Genomic DNA, 6,847 nt, shown 5'->3' with positions numbered 1-6,847 from the left:
CTATAGAGGTTGATTACAATCAAGCTAACATCTCTTATTGTGTATAGCTAGCTAGTTAGTTAAGAAGACTGCCAGATCAACTGGTAAGTTGTCATTTAGTAAGTTAGTCAATGTTCACAAGTTTGGAGGAGCTATGGGCCCTTGTGTGGCTTTGCCTTTGGTTTCAAAATATTTAGGCCGAAAGCGTGTTTACATTGTGCAAGCTACTAACGTAGTTACTACAGAAACAGTTGTTGTAGTTCCAGAATTTGGCAACTAGTCAGGCAGTAGCCAACACAGGCTAAGACTTCGCTTCGGCTACAATTAAGCAAGCTTAGGTTACAATTAAGCAAGCTTAGGTTATTATGTATTGGTATTTACAACTAACGTTAACGACAGTTGCGCTAGGTTAGCCGAGTTCTTCCCTTTGAAATGACAACACCGGTCAAGCTAGCTAGCTATGGAAAGATGGAAGCATCCTGAAAGTTCGCTTGAGTTCAGCGCCAAGTACTTACTACTGCATTCCTCGTCTGCACAGCTTTTGAAGTCGGAGAATCTCCTTTCGACTGCGGCATTGGATATGAAATTATGAATACATAAAATAAAAATGTATACGTAAGAAACATTTACAGCCATGTTGGTAATTGGGCTGGCTGGTTCAGCTGGAGCATGAGCAGATGAAGCCTACACGTCGGAAAATCCAAGGCAGGAACAATTCGTAGGATGTTGATCGTAGAGGCAAATATCAAAATCTGGGCAGATAATGTCAAAAATAAGAGCAAGGACATGAAACCAGAACGCAGAATAAAAAGCTTATTATTGCGTCACGATATAAATTCTGATTCGGGTTTATCACGTATTTGTTGGATAGAACTAAACCGTCCACAAGTTTACTGACCAGAGAACGCAATATCCCATTCGATTTGACGATCTGACTACCGCAGATTTATTATGATACATCAAAAGCACATGTTGATTGTTTTGGTACCCAGTGCCTGAAAAACAGAGAGGATGTGACTCATATTTTTAGGGTGGGCTATAAACTACATTTATATTAACCTGTAAAAGTCAGAATTGATCAAATAAATGTTAATACAAATGCCTAGTTGCTGGACGAAGCTACGTGTTGGCGATCCAGTTGTTTTTGTTTCACCTGTTATCAAAATAGTAGCCACTCCCACCCGAATAGACTACAATCACCCCATTAAACCTGAGGACATAATTTTACTCATATTTGGGAGGACCCTCAATGACGGTAATGATCCAAGATGCATGTCATTGCCAATGAAATTACAAAAAAAAAGCATTGCAACAAATTACAGGCCTATACCAAAGACAATGTATTTAATTAAAATTTTTGATTTAACATTTATCTAGGCAAGTCAGTTAAAAATAATTTCTTATTTACAATTACGGACTACCCCGGATAAACACGGACAACGCTGGGCCAATTGTGCGCTTCCCTATGGGACTCCCAATCACAGCTGGTTGTGATACAACCTGGAATCGAACCAGGGTCTGTGTAGACAGAAGCTGTTTTTCAGTCTCTCGATCTCAAGGCCATCAGACTGCGAAACATCACTAGCACATCAGAGGCGGCTGCCTATAGACAAAGATTTGGAATCGCTGCCAATTTTAGAAATGGATCACTGCCACTTTAATAATGTTTCCGTATCTAGCATTACTTATCTCATCACGAACCGGCTCGAAGTTCGTAACAAAAAGGAGACAAGGTGGAGATAAGGAATAACAAAATATATTTATTAACTGAAGTAAACTAAATACAATTAACAATGGTGAGTGTTTGTGTGCATAAAGGTGATAATGAAGTGTGTTGAATGGTACCAAAGCAACCAAACGGCCACAAAAAAAATGCCACAACCAAAATCTATAAGTGTGCATGCATGGAGAGTCTCCCCAATGAATGGGGAATTGGTGCATTTATCCGGGGACACACCCGGGCACAGGTGTGTCCCATGTCGCTGACGACCCTCCCAGCTCCGCCCGCCAACATCCTAATAAGGAAAACAAGAGCAAAGCGAAAGAATACGGCAGACAGAGCAGGGGGGTCTTCACAATATGTATAAACTGCACTCCACACTATTCTACAGTATCTTAGTCACTTTTAAATTGTGTTTACAAATTGCATCACACCATCTCATATGTATATACTGTATTGTATTCTATAAATCAAATCAAATGTTATTAGTCACATGCGCTGAATACAACAGGTGTAGATCTTACAGTGAAATGCTTACTTACAAGCCCCTAACCAACAATGTAGTTTAAAAAATATGAATAAGAAATAAAAGGAACAAGTAATTAAAGAGCAGCAGTAAAATTACAGTAGTGAGACTATATACAGGGGGTACCGGTACTGAGTCAATGTGCGGGGGCACTGGTTAGTCGAGGTAATATGTACATGTAGGTCGAGTTATTAAAGTGACTATGCACAGATAATAACAGAGTAGCAGCAGTGTAAGGGGGGGCAATCCAAATAGTCTGGGTAGCCATTTGATTAGATGTTGAGAAGTCTTATGGCTTGGGGTTGGAAGCTATTTAGAAGCCACTTGGACCTAGACTTGGCGCTCTGGTACCTCTTGCCGTGCGGTAGCTGAGAGAACAGTCTATGACTAGGGTGGCTGGAGTCTGACAATTTTTATGGCCTTCCTCTGACACCGCCTGGTATAGAGGTTCCGGATGGCAGAAAGCTTGGCTCCAGTGATGTACTAAGCCGTACGCACTACCCTCTGTAGTGCTTTGCGGTCGGAGGCCGAGCAGTTGCCATACATGGCAGTGATGCAACCAGTCAAGATGCTCTCAATGGTGCAGCTGTAGAACCTTTTGAGGATCTGAGGACTTATGACAAATCTTTTCAGTCCCCTGAGGGGGAATAGGTTATGTTGTGGCCTCTTCACAACTGTCCTGGTGTGCTTGGACCATGTTAGTTGGTTTGTGATGTGGACACCAAGGAACTTGAAGCTCTCAACCTGCTCCACCACTACAGCCCAGTAGATGTTAATGGGGGCGTGCTCATCCTCTTTTTCCTGTAGTCCACAATCTCCTTTGTCTTGATCACGTTGAGGGAGAGGCTGTTGTCCTGAAACCACACGGCCAGGTCTCTGACCTCCTCCCTATATAGGCTGTCTCGTTGTTGTCGGTGATCAGACCTACCACTGTTGTGTCATCTGCAAACTTAATGATGGTGTTGGAGTCATGCAGTCATGAGTGAACAGGGAGTAGAGAAGGGGATTGAGCACGCACCCCTGAGGGGCTCCTGTGTTGAGGATCAGCGTAGCGCATGTGTTGTTACCTACTCTTATTCTATACTACACCACTGACTGTTAAACAGCCATCTCCAGCACATCAGAGGCTGCTGCCTATAGACATAGATTAGGAATCACTGGCCACTTTAAGGAAATTAAACACTAGCCACTTGAATAATGTCTCCGTGTCTTGCATTACTCATCTCATATGTAACTGTACTCTATACCATTCCTAGGTATCTTTAATTGTGTGTAAATATTGCATCACCCATCTCATATGTATATACTGCATTCTATACTATGCCACTGTATCTTCATCCAATACCACAGTTTGGGGTCACTTAGTAATGTCCTTGTTTTTGAAAGTAAAGCACATTTTTTGTGCATTAAAATAACATCAAATTGATCAGAAAAAGGGGGTAGACATTGTTAATGTTGTAAATGACTATTGTAGCTGGAAATGGCAGATTTTTAATGGAATATCTACATAGGCGTACAGAGGCCCATTATCAGCAACCATCACTCCTGTGTTCCAATGGCACGTTGTTAGCTAATCCAAGTTTATCATTTTAAAAGGCTAATTGATCATTAGAAAACCCTTTTGCAAGTATGTTAACACAGCTGAAAACTGTTGTCCTGATTAACGAAGCAATAAAACGGTCTTTCTTTAGACTAGTTGAGTATTTTTGAGCATCAGCATTTGTGGGTTCGATTACAGGCTCAAAATGGCCAGAAACAAAACACCAGTCTTAACGTTAACAGTGAAGAGGCGACTCCGGGATGCTGGCCTTCTAGGCAGAGTTCCTCTGTCCAGTGTCTGTGTTATTTTGCCCATCTTAATCTTTTTTTATTTATTGGCCATATGGCTTTTTCTTTGCAACTCTGCCTAGAAGTCAAGCATCCCTGAGTCGCCTCATCACTGTTGACGTTGAGACTGGTGTTTTGCGGATACTATTTAATGAAGCAGCCAGGTGAGGACTTGTGAGGCGTCTGTTTCTCTAACTAGACACTAATGTACTTGTCCTCTTGCTCAATTGTGCACTGTGTTCTCCCACTCCTCTTTCTATTCTGGTTAGAGGCAGTTTGGTCTGTTCTGTGAAGGGAGTAATACACTGCGTTGTACGAAATCTTCAGTTTCTTGACAATTTTCTTGCATGGAAAAGCCTTCATTTCTAAGAACAAGAATAGACTGACGAGTCTCAGAAGAAAGCCTTTGTTTCTGGCCATTTTGAGCCTGTAATTGCTGATGCTCAAAAATACTCAACTAGTCTAAAGAAGGCCAGTTCTGTTGCTTCCTTAATCAGAACAACAGTTTTCAGCTGTGTTAACATAAATGCAGAAGGGTTTGGTTGCTGATAATGGGCCTCTGTACATCTATGTAGCTATTCCATAAAAAATCTGCCATTTCCAGCTACAATAGTCATTTACAACATTAACAATGTCTACACCCTATTTCTGATCAATTTGATGTTATTTTAATGGTTAAAAAGCCTTTTTTCAAAAACAATGACATTTCTAAGTGACCCCAAACTTTTGAACGGTTGTGTGTGTGTGCGTGTGTGTGTGTGTGTGTGTGTGTGTGTGTGTATATATATTCCTTACTTAGATTTACGTATATTTTGGGTATATGTTGTGAAACTGTTAGATATGACTTGTTAGATATTACCGCACTGTCGGAGCTAGAAGCACAAGCATATCACTACACCCACAATAACATCTGCTGAACACGTATGTGACCAATAAATTTGATTTGATTAATGATGCAGCTAGCACTGAGATGCAGTGCCTTAGACTGCTGCGCCACTCTGGAGCCCTTTCTGCCTATTCTCAATATCTCAAGTATTGCCTTTATTGGTTAAAATTATCTCCACCCCCCCATGAATAATATTAATATTTTCCCCAGTACTATTTGAGGCCTACTTACCGACATGATTCTAGGGAATTGAGGCACTGAGCCTACCAAAGATTTTGTGCCTGAGCCTCATTTACATTCTCTGTTACCATTTTGTTTAATTTCACTTTGTTGTCACGAGCAATAGATTGTATAGCTGTGTCACAGTCCCCTTTAAGGCTAAATCCATTTTACAATTGCTGTACTTGAACTCAACATGATTGAGTTGCATAGAAAAATAGCAGATTCAACATCCTTTTGACTATCTGGAGATAGGCCAACACAATCAGTGCTTGTTTACAGTTTGGTGGTTTACAAAAACAAAAGTGTTTGGGGTTTCTTGTGCTGTGTGACACGTTCCTCACCATATTTACCTTTCACTGCATTTCTCCTCCCCCCTCTGTGTTTGGTGTTTTTGTATCAATTAGTTCAGTCTGACTGTTGCACTGACTTAAATTTGTGCGGTCATCCTCATCTCCTATTTCATTACATGTGGGTGACGGCCCAACGGATTGGTCAATTCAACCTATTCCTCAATCCGATTAACAAAAATTAGGCTAAACTGAGGCTGAGGCTGATTAACAAAACCTCTATTCTTGTCCCACATATTCCTAAGATTTTTGAGACTACGTTTATTAGTGACAATTGTTTTTCCAATTGGCCATTGCAAGGTTTTGGCAACTTCCTCACAAAATTGGAAATCACATTTTACATTATGCTGCATAGTGGAATGTATTGCCATTGAAATATGATGACAATCCCAAAATGCATTTATGTCCCCCCCACCACAAAATTTGAGTCTTAACTTTCTGATCATTCACAACATCCGTGCCACCCCCATACAATTTATGCTTCAGATTTGGTGGTTCAACAGCCTTATTTTAATTTATCACCCGTTGTGTAAAATTATTCTGATCTATGCATTTATCAGTACTGTCAACTCCACAGTTAACCCTCATCACCCCAGACAACAGCGTCACTATCAGTACAGTCAACTCCTACTTTAGCACTAGGTCCACCCTTTACCAGTTCTTCCACCAACACCAGACCTCTGCAGCGTGCTCCCTTCCCTAATTTATTATATTTTATTCCAGTATATTGTTGTTAAATCATTATTATATAGGTTAGGTCTATGGATAGTATAGCCTATAATTGTCTGTGAAACAGGTAGGCCTACCTCTTATTTCTTAAATAGGTTCGAACACAAAGCCCTCTTGTTATAAAGTCAAATTAAAATTAAGACCCTAGTGAGTAATCCCAACCCCACTTTATTTCAGCATCTAGAATAGTTTTTTCAATGTAAGCCAATATGTAATTTATAGGCCTATAGTGCAGGGCTAGGCAACCATGGTCCTGGAGTGCCCCAGACACTTCATGTTTTTGATTTACCAACTTGGAACAGCGGGTGTGTTGAATTTAGGCAATCATTGAACTGATCAATTAGCTCAGTTGGTCAGATGTGATGCCTAGTTGGAACACAATCCTGTAGTTCTTCCTGCACTCAAGGAACAGAGTTGCCTATCCCAGCTACAGAGCCCCAAAGTGGCGATGTCATAATACCCAAACAGGGAAATGGTTCCAATCGTTTTTCCACCATTCATTTTTCCCCTTAAGGAATTTTAGAAACACTTAATAAGGGCTGTGTTTCGTGTCATGAATAAATATAGGTTAATGCCACCTTTCTACTATTACGTGGGCGACTTTTATTTTG

The sequence above is a fragment of the Oncorhynchus tshawytscha genome, unplaced genomic scaffold (assembly GCF_018296145.1).
Source record: "Oncorhynchus tshawytscha isolate Ot180627B unplaced genomic scaffold, Otsh_v2.0 Un_contig_766_pilon_pilon, whole genome shotgun sequence".
Taxonomy (NCBI): domain Eukaryota; kingdom Metazoa; phylum Chordata; class Actinopteri; order Salmoniformes; family Salmonidae; genus Oncorhynchus; species Oncorhynchus tshawytscha.
Note: the sequence above shows the minus strand (reverse complement) of the source record.